General features: G+C 34.7%; 1 protein-coding gene across 1 annotated transcript in view; it reads right to left on the reverse strand.

The window, feature by feature from the left end:
- CAMKMT (calmodulin-lysine N-methyltransferase) overlaps window positions 1-12,837 on the reverse strand; it is a 332,239-nt gene that overhangs the window by 229,550 nt on the left and 89,852 nt on the right.

Genomic DNA, 12,837 nt, shown 5'->3' on the forward strand with positions numbered 1-12,837 from the left:
GACATCGTGTACGTGTGTGTATGTGTATCATATTTTCTTTATCCATTCTTCTATTAATGATCATTTAGGTTGCTTCCACCTCTCAGCTTCTATGAATAATGCTGCAATGAACATAGGTGTGCAAATATTTCTCTGAAACTCTGCTTTCAATTCTTTAGGATATACTCATTTACTTAGAATTAGGATTACTGGATCATATAGTAATTCTATTTTTAGTTTTTTGAGGACCCTCCATACTGTTTTCTATAGTGGCCATCGTAATGGGTGTGAGATGATATCTCATGTGGTTTTGGTTTGCATTTCTCTGATGATGAATGAAGTTGAGAATCTTTTCATATGCTTGTTGGCCATTTGTATATCTTCATTGGAGAAATGTCTATTCAAGTCCTTTGCTCATTTTAAAATTGGGTCATTTGTATTTTTGTTGCGTTACAAGAGTTCTTTATATCCTTTTGATACTAATCTCTGATCAGATATATAGTTTGAAAATGTCTTCTCCCATTCCATAGGTTGCTTTTTACTCTGTGGTTTCCTTTGCTGCACAGTTTTTAAGTTTGATGTGGTCCCATGTGTCTAGTTTTGCTTTTGTTGCTTGTGTTTTTGGTGTCATATCCACAAAATTATTGTTAAATTCAATGTAACAAAGCTTTTCCCCTATGCATTCCTCTAGAGCTTTACAGTTTTAAGACTCGCATTTAGGTATTTAATCCATTTTGAGTTTATTTTTGCATGTAATGTAACATAAGAGTCCAACTTCATTCATGCATGTGGTGTCTTTTCTCTGATTTGGGTATCAGGGTAACGCTGGCCTCACAGAATGAATTTGGAAGTGTTCCCTCCTCTACAAGTTTTTGAAAGAATTTGAGAAGAATTAGTGTTAATTCTTTGAATGTTTGGTAGAATTCTGCAGTGAAGCTATTTAGTCCTCAGCGTTTCTTTCTTGGGCAGTTTTTGTTTATTGATTCAATCTCCTTAATAGTTATAGTTTGTTCAGATTTTTTTATTTCTTCATGATTCAGCCTCGGTAGGTTATATGTTTCTAGAAATTTATCCATTACTTCCAGGTTACAAATCTTCACTACTTCTAGGTTCACAAATCTGTTCTAATCTTCATTTTTTCCTTCCTTTTTACAAACTTTGGGTTTAGTTTGTTCTACTTTTTCTAGTTCCTTGAGGTGTAAAGTATGGTTGTTGATTTGAGATCTTTCTTTTTAATGTACATGTTTATTGTTAAAAGGTTTCCTGTTAATGCCGTTTTTGTTGTAGCCCACAAGTTTTGGTATGTTGTGTTTCAATTTTCGTTTGTTTCAGGATATTTTCTAATTTCTCTTATGATTTCTTCTTCAACACATTGGTTGTTTGAGTGTGTTGTTTAATATTCACATATTAAATGATGGTAATATGAATTATTTTGAGTGATGAGAATATGATTTAGTTTTACTTTATATCCTTTTATGGTCCAAAATTCAACATGAGTGTGTATGTGTATTATATTTTTTTAATTCTATTCATTTTTATCTTCTAAAAGAAATCATGAAATATGAGAAAAACCCCATTCATTCAATCATTTAATATCAATTTGATATAATGAAACAATGTTTTATTGTCTTCTCCAGAGCCACAAGGAGAAAGTTCTCAACATTGGAAGTGAAGACATGCAAGCCTTGGCTACTCCATTTTACTTGAAACACTTCGGAAAACAGACTACATTTTACCTATTAGTAAATTCACTTTCAGAAGAAAACTGCTCCTATTTTGGCAATGAGTTAACCCTTTCAGATCACAAGGTAGGAAGTATATATTAGACAAGGGTACAGTATGACCTCATTCTGATGTGATCCACTGAGAAATACCCAGGGCTGAGCAAGGCCAAGGAATTCTGGCTCTAGCCCTACCTTATCATTCATATGTGACCATGCTGCCATTCTAACTGCTGCTGAACTATACACAGGCATATAATAAGGCATATATTTAGGACACCAGCAAAGCAGAAGTAGTAAAATAAATTTTTAAAAGAATTTTATATGGAATACACTTTGGATATAATATACTTTGGATAGAGTACTCATTTACATTCATTCATTGAACAGATATTGATTGGGCTCTCTCTCTAGCCCAGGTTCAGGGCTAAGCGCAAGGATAGTGATGAATGAGATTAGTCACACTCCCTGGCCTCCTAGCACTTGCATTTTTCTATAATATAGCAACACATTTTCTGCTAAACACATTTCTTTAGGTTGCCACAGAGTAATAGTGATGAAGAACACTGACTCTTGGAGCCAAACTGTCTAGGTTTTAATCCCACCTCACCCATTTCTAGCAATATAACTTGGGGCAAGTTATTTAACATCCTTTGTTTCAGTTTCCTCATCTGCGAATAATAATAATGATGATAATTATAATAATAATACCTCCTGTGAGAGTTTTTAAAATAAGTTAATAAATGAGTAAAGTGCTTAGAAAAGAGCTGGAACATACAATAAGCACTCAGAAAAAAATTCATACATACAGAATTTTATTACGTTTTTCATAGAGATATCAGTCTGGATTACAAGGTTCACAAAAACACTTAATTTTTCTTTAACAAAAACATACTTATTTTCTTTACATTCAAAAAGTTTTCAGAGAGCCTGGAAACATAAGCTTAAAAAAACAGGATCATATTTGATACCTGAGTCTATTTGATAGAAACGTGGCCATGTCTTTTTTAAATAAATGGAGAGAGTTCTCACATCACAAAAATGGGGACATAATAGAATTTGAAGTAAATGATTTTGATAAGTTTGCAAAACCAATATCCTCAGGTGAAAAGTAGAGAACTTTAAATACTATATATGAAAATAAGCATTAGTCAAAAACAGGACTGTTCTCCAGAGTTGTCGTATATTTAGATGCAAAAAGGATGGAGTAAAAGGAATAAAGAATGGTGTAAGTGAGTAGAAGAACCCCTTCTTTATAATACCACCAGAATCCTTAGCATTTGTGCTCCACAAAAATAAAGTGTTTCTGGATTCTTTCCATTCTGGTGTTGTTCATTTTAATTTTTGCTATGAAACAAATTAATCATTTTGGTCATAGCATTAATTTACATCTAATTCAAAGCTCACACATTAAAAGAAATCTGACCACAGGCAGCAAAATTTTGGTGATGGAATCAAATCACTAAAAAGACTTGCCATTTTAAAAAAATCTTTTTTACATAGCCCCAAGATCTTCATTACCTAACCTGTATAACTGTGCCCACAGTTTAATTCCAAAGAAAACACGGAGCATCTTTCAATTATACTCTTCTTTTGAAACAAGTTATTTACATTTTTATGGAAATTATTTGCTGTGATTCAAGATTAACAACATAATGGAGCTTTCTTCCCCCCTCTTATGTTATTTATAGGTGGAAAAATGAGAAGCTTTGATTGTGCAAATTAAAACAATCTGTTATCTTCTTCTTGATCTATGTCCTGATCATAGGGGGTTTTTGAGCAATGTTCGTTTCACACATTAGGAATCAGTCAGTTAACTACTGCTGCTAACCGATGGGCTATATTTGCAGACTCTATCAGTTTGACCCAGCTTCCCGAGCTTAATGGTCCTCCAGGCTAAAAGAGAAAGCTGATCCATCAAGCTTGCATTAGCATAGAATCACACTCGAAGCTTATTGATGTGTGTTCAGCATAACCACCATCCCCAGAACCCAGCTCAGTCCATTATTTTCATTTTATCTCAAGTCATTTGTATGGTTGTCTGCCCCAGTTAAAGCTCCAGCAAGACTGGTGCTTAAATGAATTTGTGAGAAAGGAGACAAATGCCCCCTGAACTTTCAGCACTTCTCTATCAAGGCTTGCTAACATAAAATATACTAGTCCTCTTAGGTTCCCTTAGTGAGCATATCAAAAATAGCCTATTGCAGAAGGAAAAAAAACGCCACTTCGTACCCTATTAGCCAACATGGAGTGAGATGATTAAATGATTTTTTTAACTGTAATTTTAAAGTACTACTCTGATTTCTGCTGAAAGCTATTTATAAAAAATAAATTTCATAACAGCTACGTCTTTGCTGTTTAAATACCTTTCCCTTTTAAAATACAGAATACACACTAAAATAAATGTTTCCAATAATAATACATTTCATCACCTAGGGAAATGTTACATTTAACGGTAACAAGAAAAACAACAATCTATAACAACCAGGCATTTAATGTGCACAAAACCCCATAATAAGAAGGGATTTAATGTGTGCATAAACCTTGTAATGGGTTTGTATATAGTCAGGCATTTGAGGTATACATAAAATCACTTTAATTGTAAATCTTTAAAATGAAAATAAAGTGCTTCTGTAGCTGTTTTGAACATACAATAACTACTGAAATTCTAAAGCTGATCTTTAAAACTTTTTTATGAATTTACATAATGCTTACAGCTATAATTCTGAGGGAATCTGAACTATAATTCTGAGGGAAGGGTACTATTCCCAAACCTTTTTCTTAAGAAGGAATCTAAGATGAAATGACTAGCTCAGATCCCACAGTGAGTTAGTGTAACTAAAACTCAAAAAGTTAGTGGTGAATTATTTATTTATTTATTTATTTATTTATTTAAATTTATTGGGGTTACATTGGTTAATAAAATTATACAGGTTTCAAATGTACAATTGTATAATACATCATCTGTATATTGCATTGTGTGTTCACCACCCAAAATCAAATCTCTTTCCATCACCATATATTTGACCTCTTTTACCCTTTTCTACCACCTCCATCTCCCTCTGGTAACCACTATACTGTTGTCTGTGTCTACGAAATTTTGTTTGTTGTCTTGTTCTTTTGTTGCTTTCAGTTTTATATCCCACATATGAGTGAAATCATATGGTTCTCGACTTTTTCCATATGACTTATTTCATTTAGCATGATATTGTCAAGATCCATCCATGTTGTCACAAATGGCAGTATTTTATCTTTTCTTATGGCATGAGTAATACTCCATTGTATATATGTACCACATCTTTATCCAGTCGTCTATTGAAGGACACTGTGGTTGTTTCCATGTCTTGGCCACTGTAAATAATGCTGCAATAAACATAGGGATACATTATATTTTTATGAATAAATGTTTTCAAATTTTGGGGTAGATACCGAGAAGAGAAATTGCTGAGTCATATAGTAATTTTATTCTTAATTTTCAGAGGAAACTCCATACTGTTTTCCATAGTGGCTGTACCAATTTACATTCCCACCAGTAGTATAGGAGGGTTCTCCTCCCCACCCCACAACCTCTCCAATACTTGTTATTACCTGTCTTGTTGCTAATAGCCATTCTAACAGGTGTGAGGTGGTATCTCATTCTGGTTTTGATTTGCATTTCTCTAGGAGCTAGTAAAGTTGAGCATCTTTTCATATATCTGTTGGCCATTTGTATGTCTTCTTGGGAGAAATGTCTGTTCAGGTCCTCTGCCCATTTTTAAATTGGATTGTTTGTTATTTTTTTGTTGAGTTGGGTAAGTTCTTTGTATATTTTGGATATTAGCCCCTTATGGGAGGTGTTGTTTGCAAATATCTTCTCCCATTCAGTTAGTTGCCTCTCTGTTTTGTTGATGGTTTCTTTTGCTGTGCTGAAGCTTTTTAATTTGATAAGTCCCATTCATTTATTTTTGCTTTTACTGCCCTTGCCTTTGAGATCAAATTTGTAAAATCTTCTCTAAGACCAAGGTCCATAAGTTTAGTACCTATGTTTTCTTCTATGCGATTTATTGTTTCAGGTCTTATATTTAGGTCTTTGATCCATTTTGAGTTAATTTTTGTGTATGGTGACAAATAGTAGCCTAGTTTCATTCTTTTGCACGTGGCTTTCCAATTTTCCCAGCACCATAAATTAAAGAGGCTTTCTTTTCTCCATTGTATGTTCTGGGCTCTTTTGTTGAAAATTATTTGCCCACATATATGTAAATTTACTTCTGTGTTCTCAATTCTGTTCCATTGATCTATGTGTCTGTTTTCCTGCAAATACCATTTTGTCTTGATTATTGTCTCTTTGTAGTGTAATTTCAAACCAAGGAGTATGATACCTCCAACCTTGTTCTTTTTTCTCAGGATTGCTTTGGCTCTTGGGGTCTTTTGGGTTCCATACAAATCTGATATCTTTTTTGTTCTATTTCTTTTAAAAATACCATTGGTATTTTGATGGAGATTGTATTAAATCTGTATATTGCTTTGGGTAATATGGCCATTTTAACTATGTTGATTCTTCCAATCCATGCACATGAAATATCTTTCCATTTCTTTGTGTTTTCTTCAATTTCTTTTAATAATGTCTTACAGTTTTCAATGCATAGGTCCTTCACATCATTTACTAAGTTTATTTCTAGATATTTTATTATTTTTGTTGCAATTGCAAAAGGAATTTTTTTCATTTCTTTTTTTTTGAAATTTCATTGTTAATATAGAGGAATGCAACAGATTTTTGTACACTGATTTTATATCCTGCAACTTTACTGTATTTGTTTATTATTTCTAATAGTGGTTTTTTTGTTGTTGTTGATTTTGTGTGTGTGTGGAATCTTTAGGGTTTTCTATATAAAGAATCATGTCATCTGCAAAAAGGGACAATTTCACTTCTTCATTCCCAATTTGGATGACATTTATTTCTCTCTTGCCTGATTGCTCTGGCTAGAACTTCCAATACTATGTTGAATAACAGTGATTGAGTGGACATCCTTGTCCCATTCTCAATCTTAGAGGAAACACTTTAAGTCTTTCACATTTAAGTATGATATTACCTGAGGGTTTGCCATATGTGGACTTTATTATGTGGAGGTACTTTCCTTCTATAACCATTTTATTGAGACTTTTAGTAATAAGTGGATGTTGTAGCTTGTCAAATGTTTTTTCTTCACCTATTGATATGACCATAATCTTTATCCTTTATTTTGTTTATGTGGTGCATCGCATTAATCGACCTGCATATGTTTAGCCATGCTTGCATCCCAGAATGTGAATTTTCAATTTGTTCACCTGTCACTTGAAAGTAAGTGATATTTTTGCCTATTTGTCTCACTGTTATACTCAGTAAGTTAACACCTAATCTGAGGGTCTTTGAATCCCATCCAGTCTTCTCCTGCACATCTATCACTACAGCCTTTGAAAACTTTGTTCTACTCCAACTGGGGCAAAAAGGAAGAAAACAAACATTTTAAACAATTTAAATAGCTTTCAAATATCACTATAGACATCTTCATCTGTAATCTCCCTTTGTCCATTTCTTTCATCTTCCTCAGAGAGAGATTAAAGAATAAAAAGTTAACTATTGTAAACTGTTAAAGCACTATACAGAAGCTGGCTGTTAGGTTAAAAAAAATTCTGGCACTTGTAAGATGAATGATCATCTAAAAACTTTCTAAATGCTATTTTCAATTATGAGAAATACAGTAAGGCTAAACACCACAATCCGCTAAAATAGAGCTTTTCATCTTCAATGTAATGGTGGACTGGCAATGAAAGAAGCTAACATTCATTAAGCGTCAGACATTATTTCACTTACATTATTTCATTTAATGTTCTGAATGATACCATAAGGTTTGGTTTGATCACTCCCGAGTTACAGCACTGGCTAAAGGTCACAAATCTAGTAGGTCTTCATGCTAGTCTCCAAACCCAGATAAATCTGACTCTAAAATAGGACACGCTCTTCTTTATACCCTTGTGCATACTGCTCCATGCTTTCAAGGGAGTCTTGGGGTTCATTATTAGTTTCCAGAGAGATCATGTTATCCTTCAGCAGGACATAGAGGAACTAGCTATCTCAACTTTGTAAAATCTGTAATTTCTGTCTTGAGAAGAAAATTTTCAAGAGGAAAACAATTACTGAGAATTTCTCATCCACCTTTTGTTTCTCTCCTTATTTACCTCTATTTTCAAAGACTCTTAAACATTAGGCACTTTTAAGAAATACGACCCCCCCGCACCCCTTACCCTCTGTAACCACTAAACTACTGGTAGATGAGGGTAAAGAGGATCAAATATACGGTGATGGAAGGAGAACTGACTCTGGGTGGTGAACACACAATGGGATTTATAGATGATGTAATACAGAATTGTATACCTGAAATTTATGTAACTTTACTAACAACTGTCACCCTAATAAACTTAAAAAAAAAAAAAAGAAATACGATGTAAAGCAAGTTGGTACTCTCAGAAGGAGCTCATGGCCTTCCTTGGCTTTCATCTTTGGCCTTCCAGAAAGTGATAAATTTACAAAAAAAAAATCACCTCCATTTCTTAAGTGTACAAAAATACATCCAACCACATATGTTTTTGTTTGTATGACGAAAATGACTCTGGAAAGACACGAAAGAAACTGGTCATTACGGCTGCCTCCAGGGAAGGGAACTGGGTTGATGAAGGCCAGGGATGGGAAGTAGACTTTTTACAATATCTACTCTTTTGGACATTTTGGACTTAGACTCACATGAGTGCGATATGACTAAACATACAGACTACTCAAAATATGAATATACGGACATACATACAAACATAAATAAATCACATTCAACTATCTTTATGATGAATGTGGATCAGTATCACTGTAGCTACAACCTAAAGTAATAATTGTCTTATGAATTCTGTACTTCACTGAGTATTTTAAATTAAATGTATTCTAACAATACAGCACAGAACCTTGCTTTAATGAGTTAGAGTCAGTATTACAGACACTAGCTCTGTAAAAAACATACTTGGGATAGAGAAAGAGGAATCTTAAGATAGGAAAATAGGATAACTGATTACCGATGTCCCAGAAAAGGAAAAGATAAACATTTAGCATGAGGATTTCTACTCCAGTTGTAGTCAAGATCATGAAGGGAAGGATAGTTAGGCTGCCTCCATCAAAATATTTTTTTATAGGAGCTCCATCTCCCAATATTTACCACTAAAGAAAAAACAGCGGTGGTGGGGGACAGTTATTGGTGATGATTTCTTTCATTTTCCCCTAACTGCTTTCCCTCAAAAGAGAGATGAATGGCAGGTAGGAAACGTAAATTTGGCTGTAGTTGAATCTTTTCATTCTAAGGTCTTTCTGCTTCTTATTTCACAAGAATGTACAAATTTATGTAATAAATTTGAAAATTAGAGGGTAAGAAGGCTTGATAATCAAGAAAGATCCAAACATTCTTCTATAGCAAATAAAAAGTTAAATATCAACTGATGACCTATTCCTTACAATTACATAGATTCTATTATCTCTCTTAGTAAAAGCCTAGAATGTCTCCCAATACTGTAGCCAGGATTCTTCAAATTATATCTAACCTAAAACTCTTCCATTGTAACTTAAGTCCTCCAACACTAGTGAAAATGGTGAACATTTACATTCACACACAGGGAGACATAAATAAATAAATATCCTTTCAGGGCAGGCGCAGTGGCTCAGGCGGTTAGAGCTCCATGCTCCTGACTCCAAAGGCTGCCGGTTCGATTCCCACATGGCCAGTGGGCTCTCAACCACAAGGTTGCCAGTTCAATTCCTCCAGTCCCGCAAGGGATGGTGGACTGTGCCCCCTGCAACTAGCAACGGCAACTGCACCTGGAGCTGAGCTGCGCCCTCCACAACTAAGATTGAAAGGACAACAACTTGACCTGGAAAAAAGTCCTGGAAGTACACACTGTTCCCCAATAAAGTCCTGTACCCCTTCCCCAATAAAAAAAAATCTTAAAAAAAAAAAATCCTTTCATTCAAGTTGCATTTATCAAGTATCTAATATGTACCGTGTTTCCCCGAAAATAAGACCTAACCAGAAAATAAGCCCTAGCATGATTTTCAGGATGACATCCCCTGAACATAAACGCTAATGCGTCTTTTGGAGTAAAAATTAATATAAGACCCAGTCTTACTTTCGGGAAACACAGTACTAGCAATATATTAGAATTCGTGTTGATCTGACTTTCAGTGAACAAATATTTGTTATACAAGGCGCAATTTAGATTACAAAGATAGGCAGTATACAGCATGTCCCCTACTCTCAAGAAGTTTACTAGAAGGGTAGAAGCCGTGATTTCAGTATTTTATAAATCCCACCCCATGCTACTTAATATTTATAATTGATGAATACTAATCGTGTTAAGTGGAGTTCGCACTTAGACTTTCTTGTTTCAAAGTTAGAATTCCTGATAACTTTAACCTTCAATTAAAGACCCAGGTCCTAACCTAAGGAGCTGGGTCCTAACCTAAGGTCCTAACCTAAGGTCCTAACCTAAGGAGGTCCTAACCTAAAGACCTAAGGAGCATTCCAGCTATAATGGATACTAAAACTATTTTTTAAAATTATAAAAACGTAAGTGTAAGTAGAAAATGAATTTTGAAACAACAATAATACATTATATGTATTAAGCTCTTTCTAAATGCCAAGCATTGTCCTAAGGCCATTTTAAATGTTTAACTCCTTTGATCCTTATACTAAACCTGGAAGTTAGGTATGATTTTTGTAATTCTACAGATAAGGAAATTGTGGCACCAGTAGTTAAACAACTTGGTCAAAGTTATACCGCCAGGAGGTGATAAGATTCAAGTCCAGGCAGTCAGTCTCCAGAAAAAATGTTTCTTCACTACCACACAAGATTAACTCTCAGGACACTACAGTCTACTTTAAGAATTTTTCAACAAGTGTGTTTCATTAGACTATATCGCATTCAATTCTTCTAGCTGCAATGGCTAATTGGGTTGGAAACCCTCTCAGTATCTTGCAAACAAACCACTGCCATATCATATTTTCTTTAAGCCTTCCACAGTATATCATGACAACACAGTTTCTTCTCCTTTTCCTGCACTGCTCAGACATGAAAGCACAGGTAGACAGAAAAATGAAGCCACATAATACAGAAAGCATTTACTGGAATTCCTGGTGACTTCCTTCTTCCTGCCCACCTTCAACGCTAAGCCTCCTTCTAAAAAATATATCTCTAGGCTGGTTTTTGGCATTACCAGTACTGCTTTCACTTTGCCAATGGTTTCTTCTCCATGAATAGTATCATCAAATGTAACAAACTATTTTATTAATCCAACACCAGGGTACCATGGTGCGTTCAAATTATTCTGCAATCAAGAAAATGGAAATACCCTCCAGGTACTTAGGCTAGCATCCCGTGATGCCACAGAGAAGCAGAGCTAATGTGCTAATGCCCTTCTGCCTCATACAAGGTCCTCTACCCATGGGTAGACCGAGAATTCAAGAGGGTCACTTCACAACAAAATCAAGAGCTCAAAGATCAGGCTACAAACTGATAGCACTGTCGCTAAAAATAAACTAGACCCTGTTAGGTGAACAATATCTTCTCGAGGTTTAAATAAAATGTTTATTGAGGTGTACCGATTCTTTCATGTCAAGAAATGCTTTTGATTCACTGATATAATACAATTCTAAAGAGTACAGTAGTAACCTAACACAAAAGCCTCTCCAAAAACGCTTGACTTGTACACAGAATCATTGCTACATTATGTCTGGGGCCATTATGTCTTCCAAGAGATAAGTAGAATAGAGGGATATAGATCAGGAATAGACAAGTCTATGGGCTATTAAAGGTGATTTGCTTTATTTTCCTAATTTAAGGCATAGTCCTTATCAAAGTTGGCACTCAGTTGCCAGCCCCTTGGGGACCACTCTTCCCCTGGACGCACAGAAGAGTGATGAAGACCCATGAGTGGAGGTTTCTGGAGGGGGATGACTCTGACAATTTTTAAATTTCCATCACCACCATAGACTTGGGTTCATTCATTGGTTGGGCCAGAAACATGATTGGATATTAGGTAAAGTAATCAATTTACTTACTTAACTCACCCAAATTTCATTAAATAATGTATTGCTGTGCTTTTTTTCAGACTACATTGAACACAAATCCTCAATGTTCAACCTAAGATTTCTATCTTAAAAGTCCTCATAATTAGTTGCACTTAGAAAAAAATTGCAATTAAATTTCTCAGACTTTCTCAGAACTTTTGCTGTAATCAAGAAAAAATGAAATAATTCACTGTGATTTACCCTACTAGTTTTTAAAGGTAGGAGTTTAACAATATACATATTTGATTTAAGAATTGCAGAACAAGCTTCTCCAACTTTTCCAAGAGTTGTCAAAATCAGATGTTACCATCCCCTTATCCTTGGTAAAAGAAATTCTCTAAAATGTAGTCAGGTAGATATTTTCTTCTACCTCTCCATGCTATTCTGTCTAATTCTTACTTCCATTAAGACAACACTGCCTCAAGCTTTATGTCCATTTTCAAAGACTGCCTTATTTCTAAAAGGCTATTTCTTTTAAACTTGAAAGACTACAAAGCAGCACTGAAAAACACTTTTTATAGTCACTCTTACAAGCATTTTACCAGACTGAATATTTCACCTCTGGCAGGAAAGAAAAGGGGGAAATTTGATTTTAAATCTAAGTTCTAGAGGTAATGCCTCAGTAACTCATTAAGATATGTATTAAACGCTGATTCCATAGTCAACAGTAACATTGGCCCCCAAAATGGACAACAAAGTGATCTTCTAATAAAAATGTTTGCTCTCTAAACTACATGATAAAAATTTCCTTAAACACAACTGAATTCATTCTCTATACTAAAGATGACAAAAATTATCCCACTAGCTGAATTTCATTGCCAAGCTGTCAACTTGAATTTCTTCTGTTTAAAAATAGCTGTTCATTACATTCAGTAATGGGCTGTCAAAGCACTACAGCACTGAACCTGTATCATACACAGAAGCAATTGGGCAATGTGTATTATTATGTTTAGATTACTGGCATTCTTTACAAGACTCCTGGGCTAATTTTAAATGAGATGGTTCACTTGAACTAAATCAAA

This window comes from Rhinolophus ferrumequinum, chromosome 13, assembly GCF_004115265.2.
Source record: "Rhinolophus ferrumequinum isolate MPI-CBG mRhiFer1 chromosome 13, mRhiFer1_v1.p, whole genome shotgun sequence".
NCBI classification, from domain to species: Eukaryota; Metazoa; Chordata; class Mammalia; order Chiroptera; family Rhinolophidae; genus Rhinolophus; species Rhinolophus ferrumequinum.